Source organism: Oncorhynchus masou, unplaced genomic scaffold (genome assembly GCF_036934945.1).
Source record: "Oncorhynchus masou masou isolate Uvic2021 unplaced genomic scaffold, UVic_Omas_1.1 unplaced_scaffold_1196, whole genome shotgun sequence".
Taxonomy (NCBI): domain Eukaryota; kingdom Metazoa; phylum Chordata; class Actinopteri; order Salmoniformes; family Salmonidae; genus Oncorhynchus; species Oncorhynchus masou.
This window is the reverse complement of record NW_027001737.1, coordinates 79,847-93,434: the sequence shown is the minus strand read 5'-3', so window position 1 is coordinate 93,434 and position 13,588 is coordinate 79,847. Positions and strand designations below refer to the sequence as shown.

The 13,588-nt window shown below is 50.4% G+C and overlaps 1 pseudogene; it reads right to left on the bottom strand.

Moving 5' to 3' along the window:
- Positions 1–1,190: 1,190 nt before the first annotated feature.
- Positions 1,191–13,588, bottom strand: part of LOC135529647 (zinc finger FYVE domain-containing protein 1-like) — a 35,284-nt pseudogene continuing 22,886 nt past the window's right edge.

Below are 13,588 nucleotides of genomic sequence, written 5' to 3'. Positions count from 1 at the left end.
CTACCAGGAGGGAGGAGGGGTAGTGGCTACCAGGAGGGAGGAGGGGTAGTGGCTACCAGGAGGGAGGAGGGGTAGTGGCTACCAGGAGGGAGGAGGGGTAGTGGCTACCAGGAGGGAGGAGGGGTAGTGGCTACCAGGAGGGAGGAGGGGTAGTGGCTACCAGGAGGGAGGAGGGGTAGTGGCTACCAGGAGGGAGGAGGGGTAGTGGCTACCAGGAGGGAGGAGGGGGTAGTGGCTACCAGGAGGGAGGAGGGGTAGTGGCAGCCAGGAGGGAGGAGGGGTAGTGGCAGCCAGGAGGGAGGGGGGGTAGTGGCTGAGGCAGCCAGGAGGGAGGAGGGGTAGTGGCTGAGGCAGCCAGGAGGGAGGAGGGGTAGTGGCTGAGGCAGCCAGGAGGGAGGAGGGGTAGGCTGAGGCAGCCAGGAGGAGGAGGGGTAGTGGCTGAGGCAGCCAGGAGGGAGGAGGGGTAGTGGCTGAGGCAGCCAGGAGGGAGGGGAGGGGTAGTGGCTGAGGCAGCCAGGAGGGAGGAGGGGTAGTGGCTGAGGCAGCCAGGAGGAGGGGAGGAGGGGTAGTGGCTGAGGCAGCCAGGAGGGAGGAGGGGTAGTGGCTGAGGCAGCCAGGAGGGAGGAGGGGTAGTGGCTGAGGCAGCCAGGAGGGAGGAGGGGTAGTGGCTGAGGCTGCCAGGAGGGAGGAGGGGTAGTGGCTGAGGCAGCCAGGAGGGAGGAGGGGTAGTGGCTGAGGCAGCCAGGAGGGAGGAGGGGTAGTGGCTGAAATTTTCTTTGCAAAGTAACTGGATTGAAGAGGACTCTTACTGCCTAAAGTTATCAGCCTGGAGCTTCAAGACGTCAAGGAGAGCATTGGGTCTGACCGTAGAGCTGCAGATGGACTGCCGGAACATGGATCCAGGACTCTCTACTATATTTGTCTACCAGTGAACCCTGAATTATGTCCACAGAAACTGCAATTCATCAACTGCTATTATTGAAGTTGTTTCTTTTGTCTTTATAATAATAACGGTAATTATTAATCCGAAACAGATTTAAATGATTGATGTTTATACGATTCAAAACAACGTATTTTATCCATGGTGATTGAATGGATGGCGTGGAATTATAAAATAAAAATAGCATTGTCAACAGACCTCCACATAACCAGTCTGCTTTAAAAAAAATGATGACACACACACTTTGAGGTTCTGCTTGTTCTAGAACCACACCCTGAGGTTGTCAAGTTTATTACGTAAGCACACATGGTACATTAAAACAGACAAATGGTTCTGATCTTCAGTCTATCTTAAGCAGTGTTCTATATGAGATGATGCCTGTTCCAGTGATTCCAGTCAGTTCCTCTGCACCTACCCCATACTTTTTAGCCTGGGACCTAAAATGTGTTTCGCCAACTCCTATTGTAAGTGTCATCAAAACAGCACAAACAGATCTGAGACCAGGCTAGATAATTTCAGCTAATATTATTAAGCACAGCTAGCTACCACAGTCTCAGGTGGTGTGATGGTTTATATACTATGAACTGAATGTTTCAGGGTCCAGCCCCAAAGAGTGTTGATATCCTTTCAATCAAGCTATTCTACACACTGTGAGCCATTCACTATTGGAAGGCAACTCCTATCGTAGAATTAGAATGGTTCACATTCTAATCATTCCATGGTTCCATGGTTCCCACTCAGCAATCTATTCGACAGTCAGTCTGCAGCCCTGTTTATACCTGGTTGTAACTTGCGTCCTTTGTCCTGATCTTGTCCACATTCTGATTGGTGTAGACGATCAAAAAAGACTCATTGTGATCCGATCATACTGCCCATCTCTGGAGGTAGTCAGACACTCATTGTCTGGATATCTTACAAGTGTCGACAGATCTGGACAGAGAAACCATTTAAATCATCGACAGGTGGCACGATTGACTGATTACATCAATATGTGTCTTTAAACTATATAATGTTTTTGAAAGAATAGCTGTGAAATCATTTTTGATAAAGTGGACGAAGAAATTTGGTCACAACGCAGACACAGTGGATGGATAACGGACACAGTGGATGGATAACGGACACATTTTTAGAAATGTGGGAAAATCAGAATGTAGTCAAGATCAGGACCCATGTTAGCACCAGGTAGAAATGGGGCTTGAGATAGTATTGTATACCGTTTACAAAACAAAAAGAGGCCATGTTATACAAAACAAATCACTTTTCCCCCACTGTAGTAAACTTCTCATATTATTACAGTCAAAAAAGTGTTAAACAAATCAAAATGTATTTGAGATTCTTCAAAGTAGCCACCCTTTGCCTTGACAGCGTTGCACACTCTTGGCATTCTCTCAACCAGCTTCACCTGGAATGCTTGATTTGTTGAACACGTTTTTTTGGTTACTACATGATTCTATGTGTTATTTCATAGTTTTGATGTCTTCACTATTATTCTACAATGTAGATAATAAAGAAAAACCCTTGAATGAGTAGGTGTGTCCAAACTTTTGACTGGTAGTGTATATATGGAATTAACGCTATTCTATTATTGTCTGTCTGTGCCGTTTAAAAAGCTCATATACAACCACCCAGCGTCCGAGATTATTATACAGATTGGTAGTTATTCAGGCTAATCATCTTAAAACATGGAATGAACTTCTTTAAAGCCATGGAACGTAACTTTCTCCCTCTCGGATGAAGTGACACCCAATGGCTTTAGGACGGATGACATCACAATGAATAACAAGAACTCCCTGGCCCGAGCCACAGAGAGACTGGGAGTTCCACAGCGTTAGGTGGAACCTGGGTCGTGTTCATTAGGGCACACCGTAGTAGCAAAAAAAAAGGTTTAGAAGCTTTCTTATTGGACAAGTACAGATAGTTCCCTCCCTGTTTTGGAGTATTTTCTTCCATTTCGAGCCTAATGAACACAACCCTTAACTGTCTCTCTGGTTGCGTCCCAGTCCATATATAGTGCCCTACTTTTGAATAGGGTGCCAATATGTTCCCTATCTCCTACTAGAGGTCCCCCGGTTTCTGGAGGCAGGTGTTGCAGACACGCACCGGGTGGTCCCAACCCCTAGAGGGCACCGCTCTGCGTTCAGGGGAGCAGTCGTCACACACTCCCTGGCCGCAGGCCCTGCAGTGGTGGATGGAGAGACGCGGGGCAGAGAAGTCTCTCTGACACTCACAGCAGCATCGGATATCTTGGTCTGGAACCCAGTAGGCTGGACGAGCTGCATCCTTCATCAGACCTAGGAGGGAGAGGAGAGGACACACAGTTATACCCAGACACGCACACACTTTAGTTTTGGAAGACATGGCTATGTCAAAGTGACCCATCACAGTTTTCCCTCTTAAGCCTCTATTAAAAGCTACAATATATGTCAATTTTTGGGCGACCCGACCAAATTCACATAGAAGCGCGAGTTATAGATCTGTCATTCTCATTGAAAGCAAGCTGCATATCCGCTCTATTTCTATGCTTCCCGGTCTTAAATTCAGTTGTTTTTGTTGGCGTCTGTTATTTTTGTAATCCAGCTTCAAAACAGCTGAAAATGTATTTTTGGTTTAATGAAAATATATTTTTTAGATGATACAATGACTGCTTGTTTTGTCACATACACTGAACTCAGGCAAACCATTTAGAATTTTAGCACTCGGGAGAAGGCGGAGTGATTTCTGCATATTGCACCTTTAAATCTGTTCAACCTTCTCTCTTATTGACCTTGCAGTTAATTACGTACACCACCCTGCTCCTACAGACAGGGAGTCGCGTGACCGCGTGCGGCCTGCTGCACAGGGAGTCGCGTGACCGCGGCCTGCTGCACAGGGAGTCGCGTGACCGCGGCCTGCTGCACAGGGAGTCGCGTGACCGCGGCCTGCTGCCCAGGGAGTCGCGTGACCGCGGCCTGACCGCGGGACCGCCGCCTGCTGCACAGGGAGTCGCGTGACCGCGGCCTGCTGCACAGGGAGTCGCGTGACCGCGGCCTGCTGCACAGGGAGTCGCGTGACCGCGGCCTGCTGCACAGGGAGTCGCGTGACCGCGGCCTGCTGCACAGGGAGTCGCGTGACCGCGGCCTGCTGCACAGGGAGTCGCGTGACCGCGGCCTGCTGCACAGGGAGTCGCGTGACCGCGGCCTGCTGCCCAGGGCCTGCTGCAGGGAGTCGCGTGACCGCGGCCTGCTGCCCAGGGAGTCGCGTGACCGCGGCCTGCTGCACAGGGAGTCGCGTGACCGCGGCCTGCTGCACAGGGAGTCGCGTGACCGCGGCCTGCTGCACAGGGAGTCGCGTGACCGCGGCCTGCTGCCCAGGGAGTCGCGTGACCGCGGCCTGCTGCCCAGGGAGTCGCGTGACCGCGGCCTGCTGCAGGGAGTCGCGGGAGTGACCGCGGCCTGCTGCACAGGGAGTCGCGTGACCGCGGCCTGCTGCACAGGGAGTCGCGTGACCGCGGCCTGCTGCACAGGGAGTCGCGTGACCGCGGCCTGCTGCACAGGGAGTCGCGTGACCGCGGCCTGCTGCCCAGGGAGTCGCGTGACCGCGGCCTGCTGCCCAGGGAGTCGCGTGACCGCGGCCTGCTGCACAGGGAGTCGCGTGACCGCGGCCTGCTGCCAGGGAGTCGCGTGACCGGGAGTCGCGTGACCGCGGCCTGCTGCCCAGGGAGTCGCGTGACCGCGGCCTGCTGCCCAGGGAGTCGCGTGACCGCGGCCTGCTGCACAGGGAGTCGCGTGACCGCGGCCTGCTGCACAGGGAGTCGCGTGACCGCGGCCTGCTGCACAGGGAGTCGCGTGACCGCGGCCTGCTGCACAGGGAGTCGCGTGACCGCGGCCTGCTGCACAGGGAGTCGCGTGACCGCGGCCTGCTGCACAGGGAGTCGCGTGACCGCGGCCTGCTGCACAGGGAGTCGCGTGACCGCGGCCTGCTGCACAGGGAGTCGCGTGACCGCGGCCTGCTGCACAGGGAGTCGCGTGACCGCGGCCTGCTGCACAGGGAGTCGCGTGACCGCGGCCTGCTGCACAGGGAGTCGCGTGACCGCGGCCTGCTGCACAGGGAGTCGCGTGACCGCGGCCTGCTGCACAGGGAGTCGCGTGACCGCGGCCTGCTGCACAGGGAGTCGCGTGACCGCGGCCTGCTGCACAGGGAGTCGCGTGACCGCGGCCTGCTGCACAGGGAGTCGCGTGACCGCGGCCTGCTGCACAGGGAGTCGCGTGACCGCGGGCCTGCTGCACAGGGAGTCGCGTGACCGCGGCCTGCTGCACAGGGAGTCGCGTGACCGCGGCCTGCTGCACAGGGAGTCGCGTGAGTCGCGGGAGTCGCGTGACCGCGGCCTGCTGCACAGGGAGTCGCGTGACCGCGGCCTGCTGCACAGGGAGTCGCGTGACCGCGGCCTGCTGCACAGGGAGTCGCGTGACCGCGGCCTGCTGCACAGGGAGTCGCGTGACCGCATTTCACTGTGAGGTCTATTGGTGACCACAGCGTAATCTAGACTGCAGTACTCACCCAGAGGGATGTATGTAGCAGTGACCACAGCGTAATCTAGACTACAGTACTCACCCAGAGGGCTACAGTACTCACCCAGAGGGCTACAGTACTCACCCAGAGGGATGTATGTATTGGTGACCACAGCGTAATCTAGACTACAGTACTCACCCAGAGGGATGTATGTATTGGTGACCACAGCGTAATCTAGACTACAGTACTCACCCAGAGGGATGTATGTAGCAGTGACCACAGCGTAATCTAGACTACAGTACTCACCCAGAGGGATGTATGTAGCAGTGACCACAGCGTAATCTAGACTACAGTACTCACCCAGAGGGATGTATGTAGCAGTGACCACAGCTCCCAGTGTATTCTGAACAGCCTCTCCTACTCTCCTACTGAGTGTCCCTCCTTCCTCCTCCTCCAACGCTGCATCCAGCAGCTCTGCAACACACGCACAGAAGGAAGGAGAAACAAATATTATTCATAAGATATGGCAACCAGAAAATAAGAGAAGGAAAAACAAAAAGTAAAAAGGGGGAAAACATTGAGGCAAGCAACACTGAAGCATGCATGAGAGCACCAGCTGTTTCCGGAGGACTGTGTGATCACGCTCTCCATAGCCGATGTAAAACCTTTAAACAGGTCAACATTCACAAGGACACAGGGCCAGACGGATTACCAGGATGTGTACTCAGAGCATGAGCTGACCAACTGGCAGGTGTCTTCACTGACATTTTCAACCTGTCCCTGACCGAGTCTGTAAAACCAACATGTTACCTCGACTAACCTGTGACCCGCACATTAACTCTGCCGGTACCTCCTGTATATAGCCTCATTACTGTTATTTTATTATTTATTGTTTACTTCAATTTATTTAGTAAATACTTAACACTTGTTTATTCTTAAAACTGCATTGTTGGTTAATGGTCTGTCAGTAAGCGTTTAAGGTCTACTGCACCTGTTATATTCAGCATTTCACTGTAAGGTCTACTGCACCTGTTATATTCAGCATTTCACTGTGAGGTCTACTACAACTGTTATATTCAGCATTTCACTGTGAGGTCTACTACACCTGTTGTATTCAGCATTTCACTGTAAGGTCTACTACACCTGTTGTATCCAGCATTTCACTGTGAGGTCTACTACACCTGTTGTATTCAGCATTTCACTGGGAGGTCTACTACACCTGTTGTATTCAGCATTTCACTTTCACTGTGAGGTCTACTACACCTGTTGTATTCAGCGTTTCACTGTGAGGTCTACTACACCTGTTGTATTCAGCATTTCACTGTTGAGGTCTACTACACCTGTTGTATTCAGCATTTCACTGTGAGGTCTACTACACCTGTTGTATTCAGCATTTTACTGTGAGGTCTACTACACCTGTTGTGTTCAGCATTTCACTGTGAGGTCTACTACACCTGTTGTGTTCAGCATTTCACTGTGAGGTCTACTACACCTGTTATATTCAGCATTTCACTGTGAGGTCTACTACACCTGTTGTATTCAGCATTTCACTGTGAGGTCTACTACACCTGTTGTATTCAGCATTTCACTGTGAGGTCTACCTACACCTGTTGTATTCAGCATTTCACTGTGAGGTCTACTACACCTGTTGTATTCAGCATTTCACTGTGAGGTCTACTACACCTGTTGTATTCAGCATTTCACTGTGAGGTCTACTACACCTGTTGTATTCAGCATTTCACTGTGAGGTCTACTACACCTGTTGTATTCAGCATTTCACTGTGAGGTCTACTACACCTGTTGTATTCAGCATTTCACTGTAAGGTCTACTACACCTGTTGTATTCAGCATTTCACTGTGAGGTCTACTACACCTGTTGTATTCAGCATTTCACTGTGAGGTCTACTACACCTGTTGTATTCAGCATTTCACTGTGAGGTCTACTACACCTGTTGTATTCAGCATTTCACTGTGAGGTCTACTACACCTGTTGTATTCAGCATTTCACTGTAAGGTCTACTACACCTGTTGTATTCAGCATTTCACTGTGAGGTCTACTACACCTGTTGTATTCAGCATTTCACTGTGAGGTCTACTACACCTGTTGTATTCAGCATTTCACTGTGAGGTCTACTACACCTGTTGTATTCAGCATTTCACTGTGGTCTAGGTCAGCATTTCACTGTACACCACCTGTTGTATTCAGCATTTCACTGTGAGGTCTACTACACCTGTTGTATTCAGCATTTCACTGTAAGGTCTACTACACCTGTTGTATTCAGCATTTCACTGTGAGGTCTACTACACCTGTTGTATTCAGCATTTCACTGTGAGGTCTACTACACCTGTTGTATTCAGCATTTCACTGTGAGGTCTACTACACCTGTTGTATTCAGCATTTCACTGTGAGGTCTACTACACCTGCTGTATTCAGCATTTCTACTGTGAGGTCTACTACACCTGTTGTATTCAGCATTTCTACTGTGAGGTCTACTACACCTGTTGTATTCAGCATTTCACTGTGGGGTCTACACCTATTCACCTGTTATATTCAGCATTTCACTGTGAGGTCTACTACACCTGTTGTATTCAGCATTTCACTGTGAGGTCTACTACACCTTGTTGTTCACTGTTCAGCATTTCACTGTGAGGTCTACTACACCTGTTGTATTCAGCATTTCACTGTAAGGTCTACTACACCTGTTGTATTCAGCATTTCACTGTGAGGTCTACTACACCGGTTGTATTCAGCATTTCACTGTGAGGTCTACTACACCTGTTGTATTCAGCATTTCACTGTGAGGTCTACTACACCTGTTGTATTCAGCATTTCACTGTAAGGTCTACTACACCTGTTGTATTCAGCATTTCACTGTAAGGTCTACTACACCTGTTATATTCAGCATTTCACTGTGAGGTCTACTACACCTGTTGTATTCAGCATTTCACTGTGAGGTCTACTACACCTGTTGTATTCAGCATTTCACTGTGAGGTCTACTACACCCGTTATATTCGGCGCATGTGACAAATTACATATGATTTGATGATTTACCGCCTAATGTTGATGTTCATGTGACATCCAGGTTTTTCTAAGAGTATTCTTTAAAGACCTATTGGGACATCATAGGATAACTGTCGACATCATGTTTGATACTGGATGTCAGAAGGTGAATTCACCAATTTGTAAGTCGCTCTGGATAAGAGCGTCTGCTAAATGACTTAAATGTAAATGTAATATGCAACGCCGTCCTCACCTTCTGAGACGATGCGGTTCAGAAAGCAGGCATCACAGACCCGTACGGGGGCGAGCCCCCAGCCCCTCTCAGGAACAGGGCGGTTCTTGGTGGAGCAGCCGTCACAGAAACCCTCTCCACAGGCACGGCAGTGGTGCTTAGTATCGTTGTCCTGGAACACCTCACTGCACTTAGAACATTTCTGTTACAGAGACACGGAGACCACAGAGACCACAGAGACACAGAGGACACAGAGACCACGGAGACACAGAGACCACAGGGACACAGAGAGCACAGAGGACACAGAGACACAGAGACACAGAGACCACAGAGACCACAGAGACCACAGAGACACAGAGAGCACAGAGACACAGAGAGCACAGAGGACACAGAGAGTACAGAGACACAGAGACCACAGAGACCACAGAGACCACAGAGGACACAGAGAGCACAGAGTACACAGAGAGCACAGAGGACACAGAGGACACAGAGACCACAGAGGACACAGAGACACAGAGGACACAGAGAGCACAGAGGACACAGAGAGACAGAGAGCACAGAGGACACAGAGAGCACAGAGGACACAGAGGACACAGAGAGTACAGAGACACAGAGACCACAGAGGACACAGAGACACAGAGGACACAGAGACAGAGGTACACACAGAGAGTACAGAGACACAGACACAGAGACACAGGAGAGAGATTATATCACAGAGACCACAGAGAGTGAAAACACAGAAACACAGAGCACACATAAGAGAAATGGAACACAGTCTTTTTCACAGGCTGAAAACACAAGCACACATATGTTTTTTTTATTTTACCTTTATTTAACCAGGCAAGTCTGTTAAGAACAAATTCTTATTTTCAATGACGGCCTAGGAGCAGTGGGTTAACTGCCTGTTCAGGGGCAGAACGACAGATTTGTACCTTGTCAGCTCGGGGATTTGAACTTGCAACCTTTCGGTTACTAGTCCAACACTAACCACTAGGCCACCCTGCCGCCCCTTTACACAGTCATAAGAGAAATGGACAGTCTTTACACAGTCAAACAATAATCCATGACAACATGAATATGTCCAAACATGTTCACTGCACAGATGAGGCATAATACCTCAATTTAGGGAATGACTGGCTAGGAATGGGATCCCATGATCGGATCCACGCTGTGTCTAAACCCGTGTGTCCCGATGGCTGTGAGGACCACGTACCAGGATGAGGGAGTTGGGTTTCCAGTAGGCCGGGGCAATCTGGTCGGTCAGCCAGGAAGTGACGGCTTTGGCAGGTTTCACACTGAGCTCTGACACACTCTGGGAGATGTAGTTCACACCGTCCAACAGTCGCTGAGCTGCATTGTTGTTGTCCTTCAGAAAACCATCCGACTGGAGAGGAGAGAGAGACGGGAGAAGGAGAGAGGGAGAGAAGAGGGAGGGGGAGAGAGAAGAGGGAGGAGAGAGAGGGTGGAGAAGCAGTGAGCGAGAGAAGAGAGAGGGGGAGAGAAGTGGGCAAGAGCAAGGGAGAGAAGGGGAGAGGGAGGAGGGGAAGGGAGGATGAGAGAAGAGAGAGGAGAGGAAGAGGGGGAGAAAGGGAGAGAAGAGGGAGAGAAAGAGAAGGGGGAGAGAGAAGAGGGAGAGAAAGAGAAGGGGGAGAGAGAAGGAGGAGAGAAGAGGGAGGAGAGAGAAGAGGGAGGAAAGAGAAGAGGGAGGAGAGAGAGAGGGGAGAAGGAGTGAGGGGGAGAGAGAAGAGGGAGGAGAGAAAAGTGGGCAAGAGCAAGGGAGGGGAGAAGGGGAGAGGGAGGAGGGGAAGGGAGGATGAGAGAAGAGAGAGGAGAGGAATAGGGAGGAGAGAGAAGGGGGAGAGAGAAGAGCGAGGGAGAGAGAAGGGGAGGAAAGAGAAGAGGAGGATAGAGAAGAGGGAGGAAAGAGAAGGGGGAGGAGAGAGAGAGAAGGGAGAGAGAAGGGGAGGAAAGAGAAGAGGGAGAGAAAGAGAGAGGAGAGAGAGAAGGGGAGAGAAGAAGAGCGAGGAGGGAGAAGGGGGGAGAGAGAAGAGGGAGGAGAGAGAAGGGGGAGGAGAGAGAGAGGAGGAAAGAGAAGGGGAGAGAGAAAGAGAAGGGGGAGAGAGAAGAGAAGAGGGAGGAAAGAGAAGGGGGAGGAGAAGAAGAGGAGGAAAGAGAAGGGGAGAGAGAGAGCGAGGGGGGATGGAGGTGAGAGACATTGTTATTGGCAGGGTGAAGGGTGACTCTCCTGGTAGGTGTACATATTGCTCTACACAGGGAAACAGTTGCAGTCCACTATGACATTACAAATATGGAGCAAGAAACAAATCAATGTCTTTATGGTCATACAAGTGGACCAGAACCTAAACTCTACCCCGTCTCGCCCTCATACAAGTGGACCAGAACCTAAACCCTACCCCGTCTCGCCCTCATACAAGTGGACCAGAACCTAAACTCTACCCCGTCTCGCCCTCATACAAGTGGACCAGAACCTAAACCCTACCCTGTCTCGCCCTCATACAAGTGGACCAGAACCTAAACCCTACCCCGTCTAAACCCTACCCTCATACAAGTGGACCAGAACCTAAACCATACCCCGTCTCGCCCTCATACAAGTGGACCAGAACCTAAACCCTACCCCGTCTCGCCCTCATACAACTGGACCAGAACCTAACTCTACCCCGTCGCGCCCTCATACAAGTGGACCAGAACCTAACTCTACCCTGTCTCGCCCTCATACAAGTGGACCAGAACCTAAACCCTACCCCGTCTAGCCCTCATACAAGTGGACCAGAACCTAAACCCTACCCCGTCTAGCCCTCTCATACAAGTGGACCAGAACCTAAACCCCTACCCCGTCTAGCCCTCATACAAGTGGACCAGAACCTAAACTCAACCTCGTCTCGCCCTCATACAAGTGGACCAGAACCTAAACTCAACCTCGTCTCGCCCTCATACAAGTGGACCAGAACCTAAACTCAACCTCGTCTCGCCCTCATACAAGTGGACCAGAACCTAAACACTACCTCGTCTCGCCCTCATACAAGTGGAATAAAAGTAGTATTTGTGAATAATAGGCAACGTTAAATATAGCATGGAAATTGAAAAATTGATTTACAGTTATTTTTGACCAAATTTAAAGAAGACAAAAATTGCATTAATTTAGAAAGTAATTAATGTATTGACATATTCAACAAACTGGTTAGAGCAAGTAATCTGAAACAGAAAGCAGGTGTCATATTACCAACAGGCCCTGAGACCCTGTAAATCACCAGACAGGTGTCATATTACCAACAGGCCCTGAGACCCTGTAAATCACCAGACAGGTGTCATATTACCAACAGGCCCTGAGACCCTGTAAATCACCAGACAGGTGTCATATTACCAACAGGCCCCCCTGAGACCCTGTAAATCACCAGACAGGTGTCATATTACCAACAGGCCCTGAGACCCTGTAAATCACCAGACAGGTGTCATATTACCAACAGGCCCTGAGACCCTGTAAATCACCAGACAGGTGTCATATTACCAACAGGCCCTGAGACCCTGTAAATCACCAGACAGGTGTCATATTACCAACAGGCCCCGAGACCCTGTAAATCACCAGACAGGTGTCATATTACCAACAGGCCCTGAGACCCTGTAAATCACCAGACAGGTGTCATATTACCAACAGGCCCTGAGACCCTGTAAATCACCAGACAGGTGTCATATTACCAACAGGCCCTGAGACCCTGTAAATCACCAGACAGGTGTCATATTACCAACAGGCCCTGAGACCCTGTAAATCACCAGACAGGTGTCATATTACCAACAGGCCCTGAGACCCTGTAAATCACCAGACAGGTGTCATATTACCAACAGGCCCTGAGACCCTGTAAATCACCAGACAGGTGTCATATTACCAACAGGCCCTGAGACCCTGTAAATCACCAGACAGGTGTCATATTACCAACAGGCCCTGAGACCCTGTAAATCACCAGACAGGTGTCATATTACAGGCCCTGAGACCCTGTAAATCACCAGGCCCTGAGACCCTGTAAATCACCAGACAGGTGTCATATTACCAACAGGCCCGAGACCCTGTAAATCACCAGACAGGTGTCATATTACCAACAGGCCCTGAGACCCTGTAAATCACCAGACAGGTGTCATATTACCAACAGGCCCGAGACCCTGTAAATCACCAGACAGGTGTCATATTACCAACAGGCCCTGAGACCCTGTAAATCACCAGACAGGTGTCATATTACCAACAGGCCCGGAGACCCTGTAAATCACCAGACAGGTGTCATATTACCAACAGGCCCCGAGACCCTGTAAATCACCAGACAGGTGTCATATTACCAACAGGCCCTGATTACCAACAGGCCCCGAGACCCTGTAAATCACCAGACAGGTGTCATATTACCAACAGGCCCTGAGACCCTGTAAATCACCAGACAGGTGTCATATTACCAACAGGCCCTGAGACCCTGTAAATCACCAGACAGGTGTCATATTACCAACAGGCCCTGAGACCCTGTAAATCACCAGACAGGTGTCATATTACCAACAGGCCCTGAGACCCTGTAAATCACCAGACAGGTGTCATATTACCAACAGGCCCTTAGACCCTGTAAATCACCAGACAGGTGTCATATTACCAACAGGCCCTGAGACCCTGTAAATCACCAGACAGGTGTCATATTACCAACAGGCCCTGAGACCCTGTAAATCACCAGACAGGTGTCATATTACCAACAGGCCCTGAGACCCTGTAAATCACCAGACAGGTGTCATATTACCAACAGGCCCTGAGACCCTGTAAATCACCAGACAGGTGTCATATTACCAACAGGCCCTGAGACCCTGTCACCAGACAGGTGTCATATTACCAACAGGCCACCAGACAGGTGTCATATTACCAACAGGCCCTGAGACCCTGTA